The 26,405-nt window shown below is 51.8% G+C and overlaps 1 protein-coding gene across 3 annotated transcripts in view; it reads left to right on the top strand.

Moving 5' to 3' along the window:
* The window catches only part of Ppard (peroxisome proliferator activated receptor delta), a 70,825-nt gene that overhangs the window by 12,803 nt on the left and 31,617 nt on the right, over positions 1-26,405 (top strand). The gene's annotated exons all lie outside the window — the stretch shown is intronic.

Below are 26,405 nucleotides of genomic sequence, written 5' to 3'. Positions count from 1 at the left end.
GTGGGGATCAGTTCTCTGCTTCCACCCTGTGAAACATCAGGGATACTTGCAAGTGTCCTCACTCCAGTTTGTTCTAGGTACCTTTCCTGTTTCTTACGAAACCTTCTAAGTTTTTATTTATTGTTTACGGGGGCAGGGGCCTCATGCCACATCACCCTTGTGGATGTCAGAGGACAGCTTCAGGGGCTGGTCCTCTCCTACCCTGTGGGTCCTGGGAATAATACTCAGGCTTGGTGGCAGGTGCCTTTACCTGCCGAACCATCTCACCAGTCCACCTGACTTCGTTTTGTTTGTTTTGAAACCGAGTTTCTCTGTAGCTTTGGAGCCTGTCCTTAAACTTGCTCTGTAGACCAGGCTGGCCCGGCACTACACGCTATGGTATGCGAGCCGGGAACCGGGCTGGAGACTTAAAAACACACGCACACAGACAGACAAGGACATGGGTCATCCCTGATACAAGAATGCCAAGTTTAGTGTGTTCCGGGGAAGCTTCTGTAGGGATCCTGACTGATAGTAACGCCCCAGCTCTCGGGATCTTTCAGCTGTAGGCCCCACCAGAACCCACTCCCCTGCCATAAGGGTCTTGTGCTCAGAGCAGCTGCAGGCTGCTCAGAACACAGGAAAACAAGAGTTTACAAGAAATTCAGGGTCTTGTGGTTTGCATTCCCCAACACTTGAACTCAGAGATCAGCCTGTCTCTGCCTCCTGGGTGGCACCTGTGGCCCAGAGACCATTTTCTGCTTCTGTTTGCATTTCTAGTCCAGAACGGGATACAGTCTTGGCAGTGGCTCTGGCTGGTCTCTGAGAACTGTGCCTACTGGCCTGTCAACTGTGGACTTTTGGGACCCTGCAGATCTGGTGGCTGGAGGGAGGGCCAGGTGAGGCAAGCAGCCTGTGGTTTCTGTGGAATCTGGACAGGAGCGAGCTTTCCTCTGAAGCAAACGGGTAGGTGTCCCATGGGTGCAGGTGCTTTTAGGAGCTGGACACGAGGTAATGGAGGAGGCCCTTGCCACTGACAAACTTTTCAGTCCTGACAGGGTGGGACAAGGCCAGAAAACTGTATTTGAAGGATTCAGACATTAGAGGAGCAGATCCACTCATTGCTGGGTCTGTGGGGACTTGGGAGACTGTTGCCTTTAGGGTATGAGGCCAAGTACATTTCTGTAGGTCTTTACATTTTTATTTTAAAATATTTTATGCCTTTAATCCCAGCACTCAAGAGGCAGAGGCAGGTAGATCTCTGTGAGTTCTAGGCCAGTCCGATCTACAGAGAAACCCTGTCTCAAAAAAAACTGAAAAAAAATTATTATATAAATTATACTCACTTATTGTAGTTGATTAAAGACACTGGATTGGGCTGGATGTGTGTCGCACACCTTCAATCCGGGGACTTAGGAGGCAGAGGCAGGTAGGTCTCTAACTCAAGGCCAGCCTGGTCTACAGAATGAGTTCCAGGACAGCCAGGGCTACACACAGAAACCCTGTCTCAAAACAAACAATAATAACAATAAAAAGAGAGAGAGAAAGAAAAAGAGAAACACTGGGAAGAAAATGCTCTGTTTCTAGGTATGCAGGTAGCTGTAGTCAGTCTGCCCCAGTCTTCTCAGATTGTGTGAGCCTGGCTATTTTGTTTGCTTATATTTTATTAGCGTATGAAAGTTCTATGCAATGATGGGCTTGCTGTGGTGTTGCCATACATTGTATATAACGCATCCTGAGCACATCCATTCCCGTTATCCGTTCTTGTCATCTGCTCTCGCTGGCCTCCTTCGTCTTCCCAAGCTGTACCCCTTTTTACTTGTAGAGTTTTGTTTGTTTTAACTAAGCAGTGTGTTTAATTAGGGCTGCTTACCGGAGCTGGGAAGGAAATACCGTCCTCCTTCAGCAGCTCCTCGTTCTGTCAGGTTCCAGCTGTTAGCATTCAGTTTGGGCTGGCTAGCTTTTGGGTGGCTTCATTGTGATCTGCCTCCCCGCTGCATTGACTTCGCCTGAGGAGAGAGGGACAAAAGTCTGTCTACTCTAGATGAGACACCAGTGACAGGCCAGAGTGTGGATTCCTTCCACGTTCAGCCCAGTGAACCAGTGAGTGACACCCAGGAACTGTACCGCTGAGAAGGAGCCCCATCTCAGCACAGAAGGGAGCTCTACCACCGCCCTGGTAGAGTGCTGCTTCAGTGGGTTGCAGCCGGAAGGTGGACAGAGTCTCAGAGAGGGCTAGTGACCCTCTCCACCCTCTCCTATGAGGGGACACCACAGTCTCCTGGCTGTCTCTTTTTGGATTAAGGCGGTAGCAGCCATGTTGTTATGCTTGGAGGCCAACCTCCTTCAGAACTCCCTCTGTGGGGAGGCAGTTGGCTCAGGAAGGCCCCGAGTTCCTGAGATGAGCTGTCAGGCTGTACCTCGCTGTTGCTGCCCAAGGGTGGAGACTGGCTCTCCCCACCTCTTCATTTTTTATTTTATTTATTTATTTTTGGTTTTTCGCGACAGGGTTTTATTCTGTAGCCCTGGCTGTTCCTGGAACTAGCTCTGTAAACCAGGCTGTCTTCAGACCTACAGAGATCTGCCTGCTTCTGTCTCTCAAGTGCTGGGATTAAAGGTGTACACTACCACTGCCCAGCTTTATTTTATTTTATTTGAGATCAAGCTTCACTGTGTAGCTGTATCTGTCCCGGAACTCACTATGTAGACCAGGCTGGCCCAGACACCTCCCAGTCTAGAAAAGACAACTTCATCTGGTCTGAAGGTTTCCTCTCATTCCTTTGAGGGAGGACTCGCTGGGGCTCAGAAGAAGGGAGCATGAGATGGGAAGGTTGGGACCAAGACTGGGACGCAGGGGTGGAAGAGCAGTGGAACAGGGCCTGGTCCCTGGCTTGCTCTGAGGCAGAGGACACTGGGCAGCAGATTGAGGCAGTGCTGGTGCAGAGACTTCTTGTTGACCGAGCAGGAAGAGGCCTGGAAACCAGGGACCTCAGAGACAGGGAGATCTCCTGCCGTGGCCTCCCCTTGGTCATGGTCCTCTGTGGAGGTTCCCCCTTCATCCTTGTCGACTTTCTCCACCTGGCAGTGCCCAGGCCTGGACAGCAGCCGACATCTGTGTGGTAGCAGCTGCCTTGCTCCTCCTTGGCACCTTCCTGGGCAGTGGGCGGGCACCTGAGTGTAGTCAGGTGTGCAGATGGTCAGCTCTTTAGATTCCATCCCATGAAAGACTCCAAGTCAGGGAGAAAACTGGGGATAACATTTGCCGGGGCACAGCTATGCCAGCCGGATGCACGTGGTCTCCAGCAAGCAGGACAGTGAATGAAAACTATGTGTCAGGTTTTCTGTGTGCCATGGTGGCCTGTGCACAGCTTAGATTAGCTGTGTGTTCCTGCGGGCTTGCATTCATGCCCCAGGCCCAGCGCGGTGGCTTCCTGTCCTTCCCCTCCAAGCCCGCACCAGCCCTCTCCCTTCCTCCACTCCAGAGCTATAATTAAGTTCCCATGTGAAACCGTAGCCCTCAGCTGACACACATGGTCATAACCACAGCCCTGGTCATTGGGCAGCTCGTCTGGGGTGACTTCGGGGGCTGGCATCTTGGCTTCCAGATGGTCTCTGGCAGGTCTGAGTAGGTGTTATTCTGCCAGGAAAAGGTGGATCTGGTTTTGCCCAAGACTGGGCCAAAGGGAAGAAGGAGGAGGGCAGATGGGCACGCAGACGGGGGTGATAGGCAGGCATGCTTGCTGGGCTTGGGGGCACACCACTACAGGGCACACTGTGAACTGCTTTATAGTATAGTCTTTTATTTATTTTGATTTTGGGTCCCAGGTAGTCCACGCTGGCCTACAACTGACTGTAACCGACGAAGACCTTGAACTCCTGATTCTGCCCACTCTGTCTCTCCAGTGCCTCCGCACCCATTCTATTTGGTTTATATTTTTTAGCATTTGGAATTAAGAATTTTAGTGTTTAGAATAACATAAAACCTCGCCATCTAATTGGACAATGTCTGCCTCACTTGCCAAATAAACCCACACCTCTGAGTTAGCCCCAGACTCCTTCCCTCCCTCCCCACCCCAGCAGCCGCTGGTCCTACCCCCCCCCCATAGGTCTCTATTCTGTATATTCATGTGAGAACTGTACAACATGTGACTGCTTAGGTCTGGCTTCTTTGGAAACACTATTTCTTGTGAGTGTGGGCACATGCATGTAAGCCGGAGGGCAGCTGTGCAGGGCTCAGCTCCGTCCTTTCAACTTGTTGAGACAGGGTCTCTGTTCCTGTCCGCTGCACTGTGTGCTCCAGGCTAGCTGGCCCAAAGCTCGCAGCTCATTCTCCTGTGTCTGCCTCCCATCAAGCTGGGGATCTGGGATTATGGGACCCCACCGGTGGCACCTGACTTTTTGTGTAGGTTCCAAGATGGAACTCAGGTCCTTGGCTTACAGTTGTTCTTAGCCATTGAGCCGTTGTCTCCCAGTGCTATGTATAGTATTCAGTTTACCCACGCCCTCCTGCTCTGTGCTGGTGCCCCCACCCCTCTTGGATTTGAAAACAGGTTCTTCTGTAGCCCAGGATTGTTTCAAACTCCTTATGAGGCTAAGCATGACCTTGAACTTAAGATCTTCTTGCCTTGACTCCAGTACTGGGTTTCCAGGTGTGCCGTACCAAGCTTTGTTTTATGTGGTGCTGGGAGCAAATCCTAGACTCTGCATTTGCTGAGCAAGCAAACAGGTGCTCTACTGTTCGAGCCACACGTCCCGCCCCGACTTCAGTCCTCTCTTATGGCCAAGTAACATTCCCGTGTGTGTGTGTGTGTGTGTGTGTGTGTGTAAGTGATATATACATTTCCTCGTGTGTGTAAGTAACATTCCCTCGTGTGTGTAAGTAACATTCCCGCGAGTGTGTAAGTAACATTCCCGCGTGTGTGTAACATCCCCGCGTGTGTGTAAGTAACATTCCCGTATGTGTGTAACATCCCCGCATGTGTGTAAGTAGCATTCCCTCCCGTATGTGTGTAACATCCCTGCGTGTGTGTAACATTCCCGTATGTGTGTAACATCCCCGTGTGTGTGTAACATTCCCGTATGTGTGTAACATCCCCGCGTGTGTGTAAGTAACATTTCCGCGTGTGTATAACACTCCCTTACATGTGTAAGTCACGTTTGTTATCTAGTCCCAATACTAGGATTTTTGTGATGGACGTTTGGGAGTCTTCCTCATCCCTCTGGTCATTTTTCTTCTCCTCTACTGCCATGTGCCTTCCTGTGTGGGCTTGTGCAGATATGTACACCGTACAATTTGCCATTCTAATCATTTTAAAACTGTACTCTGAGTTTCTGCCATCGTCACTGCTTTCCACCTCTAGAACGCTTCCATAATTTCAGAAATGAAATCCTATACATGAAATATTAACTCCCATCTCCCCTCCCCCAACCCCATCTGCTCCAGAATCTGCCATCCTACCCCCTATGAACCACTCACTGTAAAAATTTACTGCACATGAATAGAATTAGGAGATATTTCCCTTCTCCTTCCTTCTTGCCTTTATTACTATTTTTAACTATTTGTGTGTGGGTGTGGGTGTGAATCTCTAGGTATGAGGACCTGAGTGCGGGGTCGGGAGACCAGAGGAGTCGGATCCCACAGGAGGTTGTGTGCCACCTCACGTGGGTGCTGGGAATCGAACTAGGGTCTTCTGGAAGAGCAGTACTTGCTACCAACTACTGACCCGCCCTCCAGTCTCATCTGTTCAGTCCTCCTGTTTTGAAGCAGGATCTTGCTCTGTATCCAGGTTGGCCATGAGCTTTCACGCCTGCCTCCGCCTCCCAGAAATCACAAGTGTGCATCGCACCCAGATGCCATTTTCTGAGTGTTTGTTTCACTTAGCGTAGCGTCTTCAAGGTTCATCTGTGTGGTGTGTAGCATGTGTCTGAACTTCCTGTAGAATTATTTATGTTTATGTCATACGTATGAATGTTTGGCTTATATGTGTGCCTGTGTGCCACATGTGTCCCTGGTGCCCATGGATGCAGCAGAAGGCACTAGATTCCCCAGAACTGGAATTACGATGTCTGAGAGCCACCCTGTGGGTCCTAGAAACTGAATTTGGGTCCTGTAAGAGCAACAAGCACTTAACTTCTGAGCCATCTCTCCAGCCCCGAGCTTCCCTTTTAAAAGTTTTACTTATTGTTTGTTTTTGGGACAGGGTTTCATCATGCAGCCTTCCTGGCCAGAATCACTGTTGAGACCAAGGGGGACTCACACAGACCCACCTGCCTCTGCCTCCTAGTGCTGGGGTTGAAGTGCACAGCCCTGTCTAACCGTGCCCCGACGTTAGTGCTTTTGGGGTGGCTGGCTGCCGCTGTGCGCCTGGCCTGCCTGTCGTGAGCTGCTGTGTGAGTGCTGGGAACCAAACCCAGGTCCTCTGGAAGAGCAGCCATGCTGTTCCTCACTGAGATTCCTCCAACCTTGATTTCTGCTTCTTAGAATTTTAAATCATTATCATCTGTGTTTGTGCACATGCAGATACACCACAGCACCACGTGTGGAGGTCAAAGGGCAACTTGTGGGAGTCAGTGCTCTCCTTCCATGTTGGTGGTCCCAGAGATCAAATTCTAACTTAGTTTATCACACTTGGTGGCAGGCATCTGTACCCACCGAGTCACCTTAGCCATCCCCCTTTTTTGCGGGGGGAGACAAAGTATTCCAGGCTGGCCTCAAACTCGGTGTATAGCTGATGGCAGTGATCATGTGTTTTTCTGCACTCCAGCCTGCACACCACTCTCTCCTCAGCAAGAGCTCTTAACTGCTGGGCCATCTCTCTAATCCCCACCAGCCCTGTCTGGAGACTGACACCATGACCAGGTTTCGGTGTGAATGGCATGGGCCAGAGCTGCTCTGTGCTGCCGTGTGGAGCCATTGTTGGGAACCAGTATGAGGTCACCAGGGCTAGAAATCGCTGGCTTTGTGCTGGGCTATCAAAGTGGAGAATTACAGCAGAGGACCTAGCTGTGGAGACCCTCGAGGCTCGGCTGGCCTGTGGAGTTCCTTCCAGTACCTACTTCAGCTCTGCTTCCTCTCTTTGAATCAGCCGCAGGGGGGTTACTGATTGGCGGTCTGCAGTCCAGAAACAGCTTCAGCTGTGGGTGCTCACGGCCATGAGGCTGTGAGAGTGCCGAGGTCTGCCTGGCTTTGAAGGCCATGTCTTAGGTCCTGGTCCATTGCTCGATGCTGGAGGGAGATGGGGGAGGCCGACTGTAGAGGGACCTACCACCGAGACGACGCTAGCAGCCAGCAGAGGCCTGCCAGACACTGGTGTGGTGGGGAGGCCGGCGGGACACTGGCATGGCGGGAAGGCGGGTGGAACACCGGTGTGGCGGGGAGGGTGAGTCATCGGAACGGGTGCTTGTTTGTAGAGCCCTCCCCTGTGACAGGGAGTGTAACTAGTTTCTGTACTTTGGATGGCAGAAGCTTCCACAGCCAAAATCAGCCTGTCGAGTCCCACAGATGCCCATCAGAGTGAGTGTGCCCCACATGACGAGGAGAAAGTCAAGACTCGCTACAAACCTGACTTGCTCAAGAAGCCTGGGCCTCTGCTGCCTATTACAGCGCAGTGGCCAAATACTGTCCGTGCCGTTTATCTCTTTTATTTTTTAATTTTTTATTTGGGTGCATTGGTGTTTTGCCTGAATGTATGTCCATATGAGGGTGTTAGGTACCCTGGAACTGGAGTTAACAGTTGTGAGCTGTCCTGTAGGTGCTGGAATTGAACCCGGGTCCTCTGGAAGAACAGTCAGTGCTCTTAACTGCCGAGCCAGCTCTCCAGCGCCTGGGTCATGTATCTTGTCTCCTGACACTAGGGTTTGCCTGGGCCTGGCTACTGGTTCTGCCCCGGAACTTACCAAGCTGGAGTGTAATGACGAAGGTTGTCTCTGCATGATTTTTACTCCTGTCTGGTGGCTACCCTGACAGTTGGATGCCATGTGGGAGGCCTCGGCTCGGCAGCCGTCACCAGGCTAGTCCCTGTTCACAGACGGAATAGGCGCTACCTCTCAGTGAGAAGAGTGGTGAAGAGCACCTCGTCTTCAGTCCCCATGCGCTAGCCATGGGGAAGCCTGGAGATGACTGTCCCAGCCCTGTACCACGCTGCATCCCTTCCTTGTTCTCAGGGAGCTGCAGAATGTGTTGGCACCTCTGTTGCCAGTTTTCCCTCTCACCCTCTCAAGTGGGAATCATGCCAGTCCCATTTGCATGTCAGCAGTCAAGATCCTTCCAGAATGGGCTGTGCCCTCAGGATCTGCCAGCTGCCCCCTCCCCTGGCATAAGACACCATGGAATTTCCCTATGGAGATCCCCTTCTGCCCTGATGACCGGGTGGGCCCCTCGCCTCTGCGTGACACCCCCTTCTGCCCTGATGACCGGGTGGGCCCCTCGCCTCTGCGTGACACCCCCTTCTGCCCTGATGGCCAGGTGGGCCCCTCGCCTCTGCGTGACACCCCCTTCTGCCCTGATGGCCGGGTGGGCCCCTCGCCTCTGCATGACACCCCCTTCTGTCCTGATGGCCGGGTGGGCCCCTCGCCACGGTACTGCATTGCAGGCAGATGTACAGGTTGGCCAGCCTTCATCTGTGACAGACAGTGCCTGGACGAGTGTTTCCCACACAGGGCATGGCTGACTTGCTTTGCAGGGAGTTTCGGAAAAGCTAACTCCCTGAGATTTCTTTCCTCAGCCCTCAGAGTTAGAACTTCCATGGCTGCTGCCCAGTAGTCTGTGTTTGCAAAGCCCCTCATCGATTTGTGGGTACACTGGCTTGTGGTTAGTGATTCCTCCCACAGCCCAGGCATCTAGAAAAGAGGCCTGATTCCCTCAGGAAGTGACCTAATTCCCTTGGAGGGAAAACACTAAGGAACATAGAGGAAAATGTGAAATTACCCAGAATCTTCTCAGAAATCACCATAGTTTAATAATTCCGTGGCTATTCTTTGTGTTGTTTCACTGATATCTCTTTCTGCCCCCATTTGAACACACCCATATACCTTTTATCTTTTTGTCCTTCTTTTGAGAGAAAAATATTGCTATGTAGGCTCAGCTAGCCTCTAACTCTCCGTGTAGCTCAGGCTAGCCTCTGACTCCTGTCTCTCCCTCCCCAGTGCTGGCATTCCTGCCCTGGGCTCTCACCCCAGCTATATACACCTCGACCCCCCTCCTTTTGAAAAATATATTGAAACTTCCTTGTCATGCTGGGTTTTGGTTTGTTTTTTGTAACAGTCTTGTTATGTGGCCTTGAACTTGAGACCCTTCTGCTTCAGTTCCCCGAGTGTTGGGATTTCAGGTGTGTTTGCCCACACCCTGCTTGGCTTTATGAGATGTGATCCTCAGAGATCACAGTGTGCAGTGTGTAGTTTAATGGCTTTGTGTTTACACAGCTGGTCACAACTTTGAGAACACTTTCATTGCTCCGAACAGAAGTTTCTGTCTGCGCCTGACTGGGTCTTTCCTGCCCCAGCCTCAGGCAACTGCCAAGCCGCTTCTGTCCCTGGGATTTGCCTCTTCTGGACACTTCCTGTAAGTGGGATTACTAGTATGTGATCTTTTGTAAACATCTGGCTTGTTTCACTAGACATTAATGCGGTACTGTTTTTGAAAACTTCATAAAATGGTTATGTGAGTGTAGCTGGTAAAAATGTGTTTTTTTAGATTATGTGTGATGTGTGAGTGCAGTGCCCTCAGAAGCCAGAAGAGGGTGTCAGATCCCACGGAACTGGAGTTACAGATGATTGAGCCACTGGATGGATGAAGGTGCTGGGTCCTCTGCAAGAGCAGTGCACACTCTTAACCACTGAGCCAGCTCTCCAGCCCAAGGATATTCTAGGTTTTATTGTTTTGTTTATTATACATTGCTGGGTGTGGTGGTGATGCTATAATCCTAGCACCGGAAGGTAGAGGCAGGAGAATTGAGAGTTGAAGGTCAGCCTGGGCTACATAAAACACCACCACCACCAAAATAATTGTCAAAGTGTGTGTGTGTGTGTGTGTGCATGCAGGCGCGCACCCTCAGAAGTCAGAAGAGGGCTCTGGATGCCCTGGGGCTGGAGTTTCAGGTTGTTTGTGAGCCACCTGATGTGGGTGTGAGGTACTGAACTGGGGTCCTTGGAAGACGTCTCAGCAGCCCCAGGTATGGGCTCTGACCACAGAGCAGTGCCTGTCTTTCCTGAGCGGTCCTGCTATTACATGCTCAAGCTGTTTCTCGCCTTCTGCTTTTGCAGGGTCCCTTTATCTGCAGCTTCACCTCCGTGCTACAAAAGAACTGAATGGACTGTCCCAGGAATAGAAGTTACTTTATTGCATTATCGTGCTAACGAGCCCAGTTCATTAATTACCGTTGTTAATCAGTGTCTGATGTATTAAGTAAATGGGAAAAATGATGGGTGTAATCATGAAGTCTTTCTAAGTTCAGGGCAGTCTAATTTGTTCTTATTCACCTCCTCCCCACTTCTCCATCCTCCCCATTGCTGCTCCTCGTCCTCCCCAGAGTCCTCATGTCTCCCCCTCCTCCCCTTTAGGTCACTTTCTTTCTAATCACAGCTTGGCTTATACTTCCATTGCAGGCACACGCACAGACACGGATGGATGGACAGACAGACACACATACAACTAAAATCTGGGCTCTGCACTATAGAGAAAACTTGAGGTCTTTGTCTTTTTTTTATTTACTTCTGCTTTTTTGAGACAGAACTGCGCTTAGCCCGGGCCCCCTCAAACGCCCTCAGCAGAGGATGTCGCTGAACTCCTGCTCCTCCTGCTCCCCCCTCACCTGTCTCCTAGCGCCCATCTCCTCAGTGGCTTGTTTCACTTCACATAATGATTTCCAGTTTTGTCTGTGTGTCTGCAAATGTCACATTTTCACCAGTTTTCTTTATGACTGCGCAAAATCCACGACAACACGCAACACTTCATGCATTTGCCCGCTGTCCCATGCAGGAGCTTCGTGTAGTTTGGACTCCAGTGTCTGTGAAGCCCCAGACGGCACCCTGCACCTACTCTGTAAATTAAACTGTATCATGGTGTTATGTATTGGGGGGAAATTCTACGCTCTTTGTCTGGGAAGTCCCACCGTGAGCTCCAGGGTCTCCGCAGCCGCCTCCAGCATGCTCACATGTGTCATATGTCTTGAACACAGGTGTGGGGTGTGCACTTGAGAACTCAAGTGTTGGCCAAGGCTGCCCTAGGGTCGCTAAGAGCTAAGGATCAGGCTGTGCTGCACTGCTCACGTGTGGTAGCCGGGCCATCTGTGGGTAGGAAGCTGCTGTGGGTCCAGTGTTCCAGCTTAGGAGTCTCTTGCCTGGAAAAGGAGCTCCCTAGAGTAGCGCTCACCCCTCTTGCCGGCCTAGCTTTATCATCTGTCCCCCCAACTTAGCGCCTCACGGTCCTTGTTTCCCCTTACTGGCCTAGCTCCTTATCATTGTCCTCCCCTTGCTGGCTTATTCTCGGCAAGTGTGTGGTTTAGATTTTTGTGGGGTTCATGTGTGTCTCAGGCTGGCCTCATACTTGCTTTGTAGCTGAGACTGACTCTCTAATACTTGTGCCTCCTCCTCCCGCATCTTGGGATGACAGATGTGCACCAGCGTGCCTGGGTAGGTCTGCAACTTTGTGGGGGAGGGGGAGAGAGATTTTGATAGTAGTGTGGTTTTGTTTCTTTATTTTGGGCTTGGGTTTTGTTTTGAGATAACGTCTCACTGTGTAACCCTGGCTGTCCTGGAACTCACTCTGTAGACCAGGCTGGCCTCGAACTCACAGAGATCTGTCTGCCTCTGCCTCCTGAGTGCTGGATTAAAGGTGTGCACCACCATACCTAGCAGACATTGACTCATTTTTTTAAATTATTGTTTCATTTAGTGTTTGTGTTTGTGTGTGTACTCACACGTGCATGTCCTAGCACACATGTAGGAGTCAGAGGACAACTGATAGTAATTAGTTCCTCCTTCCACCATGTGGGTCTTGGGGAGCAAACTCAGGTTTTTCAGCTTGGCAGCAGCCTCTTTACCAAAGGAGCCATCCCTCTAGCTGTGGTACGGAGGGCGCTTGTTTGTTTCCCAGCCACCCAGACTCCTGAAATAACCACACAGAAACTATTAGTTAAATCACTGCTTGGCCTATTAGCTCTAACTTCTTATCGGCTAGCTTTTACATTCTTAATTTAACCCATTTCCATTATTTTATATTTTACCATGAGGCTCATGGCCTACCGTCAAGGTTCCTGCTTGTCTGTCCCCCAAGGCGGCTCCAGGGATTGTCCTGACTCCGCCCTCTTTCTCCCAGCATTCACTTTAGTTTTCAATGCCTACCTCTGTTCTGCCCTGTTATAGGCTCAAGCCAACTTTCTTTGTTCATTAATGGTAATCACAGCATACAGAGAGGAATCCCAAATCAGCCAGCCCTTACTTTGGTAACTTTTACCAAATTCTAGCATATTGCACTAACTTATGTCCCCACAGCGTTAGAGTTCCTAGCGCGACAGCTCTTTGAGTTTGGATGGATTCCTAAGAAGTCCTGTGGTCTTCTGGATAATGACACCTTCCAACCTGCTGTTATAACTACTTCATTTAGAAATTGATAAGTCTGTCTGTTCCCCTGGGATTACATCACTTCCTGCCCAGTGTCACATGTGACGAGGGAGTGGCATCGGGTGGGCGATGTGTACGTAAAGGACGTTGGCTCCGGATGTGGCTGTCGAAACCTTCTGAAGTCATCTGGAGAGATGTCACTCTGAAGATGTAAATAGCAGTGAGGAACACTTCACTTCCAGGAAGTCTGATGCAATCTGCAGGGCTGCCTGTCAGGGAGGTGGGCCTCCCACACAGCTGTGCATGCTGCCCAGTCACCCTGCTGCGGTAAGCCCTGCTATTCTCCACACACTTCCTGTCTAGGAGAACCTGCTGGGAAGCTGTCAAGAGCCTCTCCAAACATGCTCACAACATGGGGTCTCTCATGTGTTTGGGGTGTGCACTGGCGGACTAAGGAGTCCGGGACTGCTCTTGGAAGGTCACCTAAGGCCCTAGAGCCCACCTCTTCCTCTCCGGGCAGCTGCCAGGTCATCTTGTCATCTTTGTTTGGCTCACTTGTTTTCCACCTCAGTTCCTTTGGGGTCTGCCTTAAGCTCCACTAGCTCCAGCTCCAGCCCTCTGGAGAAGCTGGCCCCAGAACTTCCCCCAACTTTTCTTTCTCCTTTTTATTGATTTTTATGTGTGTGGATGTTCTGCCCACCTGTATGTCGTGCACCATGTTCATGCAGTGAACACAGAGGAGGCTCAGGCTCAGGTCTCTAAGATTGGAATTGCAAATGGCTGTGAGTAACCGTGTCAGGGCTGGGAATTGAACTCAGGTCCTTTGGAAGGACAGTCAGTGCTCTTAACCACTGAGCCATCTCTCCAGCCCTGTTTTGTTTTGAGATAACGTCTCTCTGTATAGCCCTGATTTTCCTGGAACTTTGCAGGCTAGTCTGGCCTGAACTCAGCGTTCTCTTGCCTCTGCCTCCCTTGTACTGGGATTAAAGACTTGCAACACACACACACACACACACACACACACACACACGTGTGTGCGCTACCCTAGTTTTTCTTGGCATCTCAGTCTCCTCTGTGTTTGGCGTCCCTCAGAAGAGTCGTGTTATCTGAGCAGCTGCCCAGCGCCTGGAACCTGGTGACTCTGTAAACTTGCCCTCCTGGAGGGTAAACGACTCTGCTCTTCTGGGCCTCGGTTTCCCTTCCTTACCGTCTGTGCCTGGTTCCCCTTTCCCTGCTCCCTGACTGTGATTGCCCTTCTGCCCTCCCTCTGCAGCTCTCACCTCTCTCTTCCTGTTTACCACTGTCCCGTGCCTGGGACCTCCCCTGGGACCTCCCCTTCGCTCCACCCTAAGCATCAAGCCCCTGTATCCACCGCCTGCCCTGTGCTTCCTGCTCTGCTTTGCTAAGACCACAGGCATTTCTTGATCCTTCTATAGATTCCTTTCTGTCTTTCCTTTTTGGTTTTTGAGACAGGGTTTCTCTCTGTAGCCCTGGCTGTTCTGGAACTCACTCTGTAGACCAAGCTGACTTTGACTTCACAGAGATCCGCCTGTCTCTGCCTCTTGAGTGCTGGGTCTTGAGTGCTGGGACTAAAAATATACACCACCTTTCCACCCAGCTTCTTTCTTAAGACAGGATCTCACTATGTCACCTTAGTTGGCCTGGAACTTGTTATATAATCCAGGCTAGCCTCAAACTCACAGAGAGATCCCGCCATGCCCGGCCTTGATTTTTGACTCTGACTGTGTTGCCCAGATAGATGGTCTCTCACTTATGATCCCCCTGCCTCAGCACTCTGAGTTCCAGGATTACAGGGATGCACTGCCCTGCCTGGCCAGTCTAGCTCTTCTAGAAGTGCACCAATGCAGGTCTCTTGATCTAGCCACCTCCCAGGGACCATGCTTCCTGATAATTGTTGCCTTGGTGATTGCATTTCAGTATGAACACCGCTCAGACCCTGGCAGCGGCTTCTAGGATGGTTGGGAGAGTGAACCAAAAGCACATTCATAGAATATTCACCTGCTCCCGCTGTGTAAAGAGCCACACATGAGGCCTTAGGAGTAATCAGCTATGGAAACTCACAGCTGCAGGACTGGACCCATGATGCCCAGGGGACTCTGGCAAAGTACATTTCCTTCCTCTGCTTCCTTTTCCGTGACACCATGACCCTACTCCAAATCCTACCAGGGCCATTCTGTTCTTTGTGGTACCTACTCCCACGGGACTTGTCTGAGCTTCTCTTCTGTCACCATTTACTGCGCTGAGGACCAGGTAACAGTTATTTATATTGGAACTTGATTCCGCCAGTGGAAGTGGCCAGCTGGCAGGAAGAGATGCAGGGCCTGTACTACTGCTGAGTCTGATTCCCTGCACAGCATAGGTGCAAAGCCCTGCTCCTCCTGTTTCCAGAACCCTTTCACAATCCTGTCTCCTGGAAGGCGCAGGGCTTAGTGCAAGGCAGATGCAGGAGATCCAGCTGACTGCTGTGTCCTGGTGGTCCTGGTGGTCCTGGGGTTGGGGTTTTGGGGTATGCCTGCATTTTGGAGGGTTTTTTTGTTTTGTTTTGAAAAATAAACAAACAAAAACCTTTGAATTCTTACCTGTTTTGAAAAATAAACAAACAAAAACCTTTGAATTCTTACCTGTGCTATGATCCTTTTACTTTGAAAAATGCCAAGCGGGGCATGGTGTTCTAGATTTGTTTCTGTTGCTATGACCAGAGCAACTTAAAAGAGGAAGGACCCATTCTCTCAGGCCAGTCTGTTGTCGAGGGGAGCCAGGGCAAGGTACTCAAGGCAGGAATTTGCTGGTTCCATGGCCGCTATTGAGCTAGCTTTCTTATACAGCTATACAGCTAGACTCACCTGTTCGGGATGGTGCCTCCACAGTGGACTGGGGCCTCACGCGTCGGTCATCCGTCAAGACAGGCCCTCGCAGTGTGTCCTCAGGCCCAGCTGATCTAGGCGTTTCCTCTCCGCTGACTCTAGCCCTGTCAGGCTAACGGTTAACGCTAACTGAGCACTTGGGACGGGGAAGGAGAGTCAGTTCAGGGTTATCCTCAGCTACACAGTAGGCTCGAGGGCAGCCTGGACTATGTGAGACCCTGTGTCAAAAAGGAAGAGAAAGAGATTAGAGAAAATGTGGAATGGCACAGTGACCGTCACCCTCTTCCCACGCAGGACGCTTGTCTACCGAGTGACCGTTCAGAAGCTGCTCTCGGTTCTCCAGTGTCGTGTTCTGGGTTCGCTGTGCCTCTTCCCACCCAGGAAGCCTTCCTTTCCTCTTGATGGTGAGGATGGAACCCGGGCCTCACAGTCCCGGGCACTGGCCGTGTCCCCGTGGCTCTGTGTGTTCTGTCTGTGCTGTGTCGGTTCTTACATCATCTGACCTCCTTCTCTGGTCAGAGTTCTGGGTCTTAGAATGCCAGCGTCAGTATCTGCCTGGCGTGAGTGCGCACACCGCACGTGTGTGTATGTGTGTGTGTTCTTGCCTGTACGTTAGTGTTTTGTGTGTGTGTGTTCTGGCCTGTGCATTAGTGGTTTGCACCCCCGCTTCTGAGCTCATCTTCAGGAAGGAGTCTTGGGTGCTGGATTGGGAAAGTGTCCCTCAGGACCAGTCACTTTGCTTCTGGTGGGGTTGGGTTAGTCAGCCGTCTGTCACTGTAGCAGAATGCCTGAGGTAATCATTGTAGGAGGAAAAAGGTTTGAGCTTTCCAGGGCCAAAGCAGCACCCTCAGCTGACATGACGGAGAGCCGCTCCCTGCGGGGCACAAGACAGCTGTTGCTCTCACACAGGACCCCAGTTCAGGTCCCAGCACCCATGTCTGGCAGCTCAGACCACCTGTAACTCCAGCTCCAGGGGATCTGACTCGCTCTTCGGGCCTCCAGAGGTGTACACACACTCATACCATAAATAAAATACATTTATTTATTTTTCAGTTTTTGTTTGTTTTGAGACAGGGTTTCTCATTGTAGCCCTGGCTGTCCTGAAACTTGTAGACCAGGCTGGCCTCGAAGTGCCTGCCTCTCCCTCCTAAGTGCTGGGATAAAAGGCGTGAGCCACCACACCTGGCCCCATGTACATATGTATGTATATGTATATATATATATATATATATATATATATTTTATGTATGTATGTACTTACATATATATACATACACACACATACTTCCTCACACCTGTACCTATCCTCCAAGCCTAGGATGAATGGCCAAATTCCCACGCTTTCCTGTGCTTGCAGCCCGAGACTCCATCTCTATCCTTAACCTAAGCCACAGCGATTATTAAGCCACCACCTGCGATGTTGGAGTCCCTGGGTCTTGTAAGTCAGCTCCAGTCATGGCATGTCTCCACTTTCCTCATTCTGGAACTGAGGATGCTCTTTCTAGTTGGGTTGCCTGTCTGAGGTGGGGTAACCGCCTCCCAGTCATTCATAGCTGCTGACAGTCTGAGGCCACACCCTCGACATGGCGTGCAAAACCCTGTGCGCTCCAGCCTGTCTGCCTTTCCTGGCCCTCTTAGCTCTTTTACGCCTCAGCAGATTGAACTGCCTGCGCACCAGCCGAGTACTCAGGCTAGCATTCCGCGCACTTCCGTGTGGTGTGTTACTCTCCATGCCTCTTATTGTTTGGCACGCAAAGCCTGGTGTCTTTCCTCCCTTCTCACCCAGTTCCGATTTCTGCCTCAGTGAAGCAAACAGCTGCAGAAGGGCAGTGTGGACAGGCCTCGGCGTGGCTCCTTAGCGGCCCCTGCATCCCCTGTGGTGTTGTCGCGAGAGAAAGGATTCAGTCACTGACCTGTCCTCAGAGAGGCCTATCGGGCAGCACTGCGTGGAGCGATTCTCTGCGATGGCAGGGTCCTGTCCCTGGGCTGGAACACCAGGATAGCAAGACTAGATGGACTTATCCTTTGAGGAGGCCCATTGCTTTTCCCAACCGCTCTCAGTTTTCGGTCCCGAACTAAGCCCCTGTGTGTGCAGTGCTGTGCTAAGTACCGTTGCTGCAGGTCCTGAAGTGCTCACGGCACAGTCTCTCCCTGAGCAGAGCTGGCTGACAGGTCGGTCGTCCTGTGGGCTGCCTCTTTGTGGACCTTTGCCTGTGACAACCCGTGCTTCCACCACAAGTTTTCTCTCTCTCCTTGGGTGAATTGGGAGCACAGTTGCAGGCTAAAACGATGGCCCCAGCAGGATCTCTCTCCAGTCTCATTAGTCTCTCTTTCTCCATCTCCTAAGTGGTAATAGGTTGTGGGTCACCACTGGTTCCTCGGTCTTCGAAGTCCAACGTCCTTTTTTGTAGGAGAGCGGCTCACAGCACTGCCGGGTCAGGACCCCAGGGTGGGTGGGCACTGGCTCAGAATCTGCTGCTGAAGATAGAAAAAAAGTGAAGCAGCCTGGATCCACAGATGGAATGGCAGCGAGTGAGGTGCTCTGTGGCTCTGGGCAGTGGCATGAGCACCCCCAAGTCATGCATACCTTGCTGTACCATTTTAGGGTATAGCTGTGCTTCTCATGGTCCAAAATGATTGCCATGATCCCAGCTGTCATCGCAGAGGCACTTGGGGAGAGGAAGAAGGGATGTTTTGTCTCTGAAGAAAAACTTGAAGCAGCCCCTTCACGGCCCCATGACTGAGGCAGAGGTACCTAGCATGTCAGAGCTATGGCTACTTCTCTGTAAAGCACCATGCTCTCCTGGCAGAGGCCACAGCACACAGAGCCTCCGCTGCTGACACTGCTGGCAGTGGTGGCTGCGTTTCCTTTCCTATCTCTCCCTGACTGGGGGCTCCACAGCCTCTGCGGTCCCTGCCCTTTGCTCTAGTTCTTTGCTCCTTCTGCCTGCCTTCCAGCCTCTTCTCTCTCTTTTCTCTCAATGTCCTGCCCTCCCTCCCGCCTCCTCCCTCCCCATCTTGCCCATCCTTTCCTTCCTGCCCTCAGTCCTCCTTAGATCCCAGGAAGTGGGAATCAGCAGCAGCCCCCTCACCCACAGACAGGAATACTCAGATCAGTGAGGGGTGAGAAAAGCAGGCCCAGTTCATTTGGGGTTTGTTTGTTTGTTGCGACAGGGTCTCTCCATGTAGCCCTGGCTGTCCTGGAACTTGCTGTGTAGACCAGGCTGGGTTCTACTATACAGAAATCCACTTGCCTCTGTCTCCAGAGAGTTAATAAAGGTGTGAACCACTGATCCAGGCTCAAGTGCTAAAATCAAGTGGGAATTAGTAACTTCACCAGAAATGGCAGTGGCTTCAACCGGTGACATTCGTCATGTGAAAAAGAATAAATCGAGTGATGGTTTAGGTCTGGGCTCTCCACTCTGCAGTCCAACCCCAAGGCTGCCTCATGGTCTTGGGGAGATACAGTGAGCCACCCCACACACCTACGGAGCTTTCCAGCATGTCCTCCTTTAGCTTTAGCTTCCTGTCATTGGCTGTTCTTCACTGCGAAGGAGGGTGGGAAGTTCTTCACGGAGGCACGCGGCTACCTAGAGTAAAATTGGCAGTCTGTCTCTGAGCAAGAAGAGAGTGGCTATCGGGTGAGAATAAGCAGAGTCAGCCCTGTTCTTGCAGCATTAGTTTAGTATCTCCTGTCTGCTAGGAACAGCCAAAGTGTCCTCGTGGGGAGAGGGTGCCAGGATCCTAGAACAGCCTGGGTTCGTTGGCAGCCTTCTTCTGTGCTCTTCTCTGGCCTCTCCTTTTCTTGTCTTCCTTGTCCTTGTTGCTGGGGTGGTTCTGACATCAGCACCACCACCTGAAACCCAAGGAAGCTGCTGGCTTAGGAGCCCCTGGGAATGAGCCACGTGCCTAAAGAGCTGCACTCCAGCCTTAGAGACTCAGAGGCCAATGGCTGGAAACTGTCTTATTCTTGGGTGCGCTGGGCCACTTCCAGGAGGCCAGCTCCAGGGCTGGGGCACCAAGAGAGGGATATGAGTCTTTAGAACCGTGGGCTCTTCTTCCGAGGCCATTAACCAGCATGAATGTTTTGTCCACGCTGACCAGAGAGGTATCACTCATGAGGAACAAACACAGCTTACTGTGAATTGCCAACAGTAAAAGTTGATGTTCCTTCCGGGATTCAGAAGAAATTTTAGGAGTCAATTTGGAGACCCAGATTATACGCCTCTCTCTCTCTCTCTCTCACACACACACACACACACACACACACACACACACACACACACAGGCCAGGCAGTGGTGGCACACACCTTTAGTCCCAGCACTTGAGAGGCAGAGTTAGGCAGATCTCTGTGAGTTCGAGGCCAGCCTGGTCTACAAGAACTAGTTCCAGGACTGGCTCCATAGTTACTGAGAAGCCCTATCTCAAAAAAAACAACAACAAACAAACAAACAAATAAAACAAAACAAAACAATAGGAGAGAGAGGGAGGGAAGGAGGGAGGGAGAAAGAGAGAGAGAGAGAGAGAGAGAGAGAGAGAGAGAGAGAGAGACTGCCTACTTAGTCCAGGCTGGCCTTGAACTCAGAATCTTCCTGTCTTCCTCTGCCCCCAATCAACTGCTTTTTGTTCCCAAGAAGCTGCTGAAGCGCCCTTCACTCTGCCCTCCCTGGTGCTGGGAATGGAGCTCGAGACTGCACGAGGTCCACTGTCCCGATGGAGCCACATCCCTAGCCCCTGCCAGCTGGTCCTTTCTCCATCCCAGATCCGTGCAGTGCTGTTCTCTGAGAGTCGGGCAGGGGAGCCTGTTGCAATGAATCAGAGTGTGTCTGCCTTTTGTGGAGCAAAGGGTGAATCAGGGCCTCCCCCATGCTTGTCCCACCTCTGAGCTGTGCCCCAGCCCTACAAGGACCTCCCCCTCCTCCTTTCTCTTCCTCTTCCTCCTCCTCCCCCTCTGTCCTCTTGTTCTTTATGATTTCTTTGTTCTTATTTTATATGCATCAGTGTTTTGTCAGCCTGTGTGTCTGTGAGAGTGAGGGTCCCCTGGAACTGGAGTTACAGACAGCTGTGAGCTGTCATGCGGGTACTGGGAATTGAACCCTGGTCCTGTGGAAGAGCAGCCCGTGCTCTCAGCCTCTGAGCCATCTCTCCAGCTCCTCCTCTTTCTTTTTTTTCCTCCCTCACTTCCTTTCCCCTTCTCCTCCTCCTCCTTCCATCTTCCTTCTTTCTTCTTGTCATGTAAAGACTTCAGTTCCTGGCCTCACATGCTGCAGGATTTGGAATGTTTCTGGGATGCTGTGGGTGGGAAGGGCAGTTAGTTCTGGTGCCTTCCTCAGGAGCTTGAACCGTGACTCTGGGTGTTCTGCTCGGCTTCCTCATCTGTCACATTTTGACCCTGGCAGCTCCTCCCATGCAGGGCTATTTCAGGGACTTGGAAGGTGTGTCATTAAAGGTAGTAGGGAGTGATTGCACCCACATGCAGAGACCTGCATGGGTTGCCACTGTAAGACATGGGATTTTGTGGGCAGGAGCGTGGCAGATGTGTGAGTGGCTAGACCAGATAGAGGAATGTCCTCCATCAGGGTGGGCAGGCCCTGAGTGAGGACAGGAGAGTGACTAAGGACATTGCCTGGCCGGTGTGCCTAGGCGAGTTAGCCTGACTGCAGGTGCTCCCAGGATAGGAGAGAGAATGACAGGAGAGGAAAGACTTGTGGGCCGAGAGCATCAGACATTAGTGTGTGCTGCTTACCAGGTACTGTTCTGGCACCAGGGCCGCCTGTGGCTGGTGTGAGACAACTGCTGGTGGACACCCTGCACTCTCCAAGGGCTCTGCGTGGTGTTGAGACAGTCGGCGGGAAATGTGGCTGGACCAGGGTAGGGATGTGGCTGGGGATAGTTTTACCCAGCATAGGAAAGTGGCCAGGCACAGAGTGACAAGAGCAAGGAGGGTCCCATCTTGGAGTGTCATCTGCTGTATGAGGAGAGAAACACAAGCAGGTAAGATTTATTTATTATGTATTCAACATTCCTTCCATGTATGCTTGCAGGCCAGAAGAGGGCACCAGATCTCATTATAGAGGGCTGTGAGCCACCATGTGGTTGCTGGGAATTGAACTCAGGACCTCTGGAAGAGCAGTCAGTGCTCTCAACCTCTGAGCCATCTCTCCAGCCCCTTGGTAATGCTTCTGAACCCTCCAGTTCGGTGTCAGCCTGAGCGCATCCTGGTGGGCAGAAGCTAGACCGCCCCACTTCAGGACTTAGACACTGAACTGGAGTCTAGCTAGCCTACTCGGTCCTGTGTATAGCCTGGCTTCATGAGGAAGGAGGAGGCTAGCAGGCAGGGCGTGACCAAGTCTGAGGCCCAGCCCAGAGTCCTGGACCTGACCTGGGTGTGTTAATTAGAGTTTTTATGGCTGTGAAGAGACACCATGACCACGGCAACTCTTATAAAGGAAAACATTAATGAAGTGATGGTTTCAGAGGTTCAGCCAGCCCATTATCATCACAGCAGGGAGCATGTCTGTGTGCAGGCAGACATGTTGCTGGAGAAACAGTTGCAGGCAACAGCAAATTGATTGACTGTCACATTGAGGGAAGCTTAAGCAAAAGAGACCTCAAAGCCCGCCCCCATAATGAGACACTTCCTCCAACAAGGTCACCCCTCCTAAAGTGTCATTTCCTTTGAGGGCCATTTTCTTTCAAAGCACAACACTGGAGGAACAAAGAGAGAGCAGATACCAGGGCTGAGACCACCCTGGGTTGGTCCCTCAGGAGTGTGGGAAGTAAGGAAATAGGACCAAGCTTTCGTTCTAGAAAGTTCAGTCTGGCTGGGGCGAGTCAGGGGTGTGGTTTAGGGGTTGTTGCTGGACTTCAGGCGGAAGATGACTCTGGACACAGTGCTTGGTCCCTGTGATCCTGGGAAGGTTGGGACCTTGGGAGGAGGGAATCTTACTTTGGGGAGTCTAATGCCAGGAGTGGATGCAGTAAGAACCCTCTGCAGTATCCCCCTGGCCATGGGGATGGGACTTGAGGCTGGGGTGTCTTGTGGCAGCCGCAGCATTACCGAGGGTGCTGCAGCCTTTCCTGCTCACCCCCACCGTGGCCCAGACGCTCTTCTCACAGCCCCCAGGGGACCGCATACCCACAAAGTGGGAAAGCCACCTTTCCAGGGGGGCTCCTCGCTCCCCTAATTGTCGGCCCTGGGCACCCAGCTTTTGGCTGTGGAACAGAAGATGGGGTGCATCAGTTGTTGGTCCTCACTGGGCCCCAAGGAGCATGCTGGATGTGCTCACAGGCCATCCTTGTCTCTGTACCTTTAAAACAAAACAAACAAACAGAAAACATTAGGACAGGTCATGGTGTCACATGCTTTAATTTCAGCACTTAGGAGACAAGCAGGTGGATCTCTGAGTTTGAGGCCAGCCTGGTCTACAGAGCAAGTTCCAGGACGACCAGGATACAGAGAAACCCTGTCTCTGGGGGGGAAATTACAGAAATACATCTTTTTCAAGGTTTCTTTTGAATTCCACGTCTATTTCCCCAAGTGCCAAGTGCTGGGATCCCGTGCTTGCCCATGGCCTGGTGTCCCTGCTCATTGGTCAAAGCCAGTGCCTGCCTCCAGACCTGCTATGATAGGACCTGCCTGGTGTCCGGGGCCTGAGCCTAGGTTTCCAGGCGTCCCTCAGTGTGTCCTCAGATGCCTTCTGGGCAGGTGGGGAGAACTCTTGTAGGTCCAGGTTCAGCCTGTTTGCTTGTTTTAAAGTCGACATGTTTATTGATACAAAAATAGCCTGTACACGGATCAGAAAGTGTGTGGCCAAAAGGGACAGGCTGTCTCGGAACTTGTAGCCCCACCCCCAGAACAAAGGGGAGTGTGACTGGCACCTCCCTGCACACACACATGCACACGGGCACGTCTCACTCCCTTCCTGCGCCCACACCCTGAGGTTGTGGAGCGGAAGTTGGTCTGACACCTAGATTTCCTCACTGTGGTGGGACTCTTCCGTATCAGCCACTGCATTCCCTTCAGAGCCTCTTGAATGTCCATGTGGTGTGAGTAGGCCTTAACCAGCCGTCCTCAAGCCAACACCTATGGAAGATGAGCGCTGAAATGCCTTAAGCCTGGGGCTGGAGAGTTGGCTCAGCAGTTCAGAGCACTGGCCACTTTTCCAGAGGACAGGTTCAGTTTCCAGCAGTACATGACAGTCACAGCTGTCTGGCCTCTGTGGCACTGCACACACGTGGTGTAAGCTGCATTCAGACAAATGCTCATACACATAAAGTAAAATACCCCTCTCTCTCTCTCTCTCTCTCTCTCTCACACACACACACACACACACACACACACACACACACAAAATGTTTAAAGCCGCAGACTCGAATGAACTGGGCCTGGCTTCTACAGCGAAGATCTTCCCAACATAGGATAGACAGGCCAGAAAGGAACCAGTCCAGGATCAGTTACAGTTACAGGTAGACAGGCCAGAAAGGAACCAGTCCAGTTACAGTCCAGGATCCTCTGAACCAGTGAGGAAGCTTCCAGAATATGAAAATGGCCTCCTAGAGACTCAGAATAGATGTAGCTCAAGAGGCAAGCAGCAGGCACCACAGGGTTTTATGGAAATGAATACCTCCCAAATGAACATAACGTGAGTCAACTCCTTCTGTGGATGAGGGGAGGAGTGCTTGTGTGTGGAAGCCAGAGGATGGCTCCAGGTATGATCCTCAGGAACCGAACGCCTCGGAGCCTTGGAACTTGCCAGGTGGGCTAAGCTGACTGGCAAGTGAGCTCCAGGAACCCATCTGTCTCTGTGTCCCCATTGCTGACTGGGCTTACGAGTACATCTGCCACACCCAGCTCTTTTCTGTGGCCTCTGGGTATTGAACTCAGGTCCCAGGGTTATGCAGCACGCAGTTTAGCGACCGAACTGTCTAGCCTGTGCTAGGCTTCAAATGAACCAAATAAGGTCAGGTATTTGGGGCAGGAAAGCCGCGCAGGCAGAGTGTCCATGCTAAGGATCTCAGTCCCTTCTGCCACCGACTTGAACTGGACTTTAGTCAGCAAATGCTGGCATGCTTGCTCTGTGCCCAACCCTTTGGGGGCCACTGGGAAGCAAGGGTACCCAGCAGCTGTCCTCCAAGGGCCACATGTGACCCATATCAGCAGGCAAAGCTTGCTGATGGTGGCTGGTCAGGAGAGCGGTCACCTTTTCCTGGGGCATTGGGATTGGGGTTGGGGGCGGCTCAGGAACTCTCCAGCGTTCTGGAAGGGGTCCATGTCTTGACCGCACCACTAAGGTGAATGCAGGTGTGCCTGAGCTCAGCTCCAGGCAGCCCAGTGAGTATCAGCTGCCTTAGCAAACAAGTGTGGGAAGAGCTCTGGCGGGCAGCAGGAGGCTTATCTAAGGAAGTGTGTTTGAGCCAATGTTTGAAGGATGAGGAGGCATAAATCAGATTAAGTGGGGGTTTAGGTGTCCTAGGTGGAGGGAGCTGTCTGTGTTGATGCCTCAGGGTAGGGAGTGCCTACTAGTGTGGTTAGAGTCAGGTTCTCACCTCCTGGTGGTCTTTCTGTCTTTTTCCTCCCTCCCTCTCTCATTAAAATTTACCTTATGTGTATGGGTGTTTTACCTACATATCTACCTACATCTTGACATGCAGTGCCCATAGAGTCCAGAAGAGGGTGTCAGATTACCTTGGACTGTTGTGAGCCGCCATTCAAGTGCTGGGAATCAAACCCAAGTCTTCTGCAAGAGGAGTCCTTGCTCTTACCCACTGGGCCATCTTTACACACACGCATGCACGCACGCTGACTTTCCCTCCTGATGATGGGATTACAGGCCCGCGATACCACACTCGTCTTAAATTATCTTTCTGTGATGCAGTATGAAGTCCTAATTCGATCCCCAGAACCCACATTAAAAAGCTGGTGTGAGCCTGAGCTGCTGGAGCCCTTTCCCTACGAATTCATGGCCTGATGAACAAAAAGAAATAAAAGACCTGGACTGTAAAGGGTTTTTCTAAAAAAAAAAAAAAAAAAAAAGCTGGTGTGCACCCGTAATGCCACTACTGGAAGTTGGAGGGAGATGGATCTTTGGATTGTGCGGGGCAGCCTGGCCTACTTGGCAACATTCAGCCAGTGAGAAGCCCTCCTTAAAGGCAGTAGATCACACTCCTGCTGCCTGCCGCCTACCGCCTGCCATCTCATGACTGAGGAAAGAGGATCATGGATTCCAGGCTAGCCAGGGCTCTAGGGTGGAAATGCCAAATAAAATCCGACTAGAGCCAGTGCGGTGACCATGCCAGGCGTGGTGGCCATGCCTGTAATCCCAGCAGAGGCCTGGAAGGACGTCCGTCTCCTGCACTTGTGAGCCATGCAGTCCTCTGGGAAGCGACTGCCACTCCTGGGCCATTAGTGACTGCAGTTCAGAGCATGCTGTGTGGTCAGGTGGACCTTCGGACGTGGTGTCCCTGGGTTTGGGACCACGCCTCCCAGCTGCCTCTTCCTCTGACAGTACTTCCTGGACCTTTAGCTGGGAGAGGTGGAGCAGCTCCCCAGGCTGCTCTGCTAGTGAGCCGAACCTGTTTGTGTCTGGGGACAGTCTTGCCGTGTCCTTGTGCCATTCCTTCCTCTGAGGTCAGCACTAGGGTCATGCCCACACTGGGCTCACAGAACACCACACTTGTGAGGGAGAAGAGTCTGGGTCTTCCCAGTGGCCTGCGCACCTGGCTAGCTCTCACATAGGAAACAGACCCTCCCTCGGGCTAGCTGGAGGGCTGTTGGACACTCCCAGCCACTCTCAGAAGGAAGGCTGTGTCCAAGGTGTCCTGAAGGCACCTTTCCAATAGCCACCTACTCTGCAGGGACATGTGTGCCGCAAGGGCCATGCTGTGACCCGTGGCAGGGTCAGTGCCTGGGGTTCCTGGCCTGGGAATCCTAGGTAGATAAAGGAAAGGCCCTGCCTGGGTCTAGACTCCTGAGGGGAGAG

Source organism: Myodes glareolus, chromosome 18 (assembly GCF_982192425.1).
Source record: "Myodes glareolus chromosome 18, mMyoGla1.1, whole genome shotgun sequence".
Lineage (NCBI taxonomy): Eukaryota > Metazoa > Chordata > Mammalia > Rodentia > Cricetidae > Myodes > Myodes glareolus.
The sequence above is the reverse complement of the archived record's forward strand: the minus strand, read 5'-3'. Positions and strand labels throughout refer to the sequence as shown.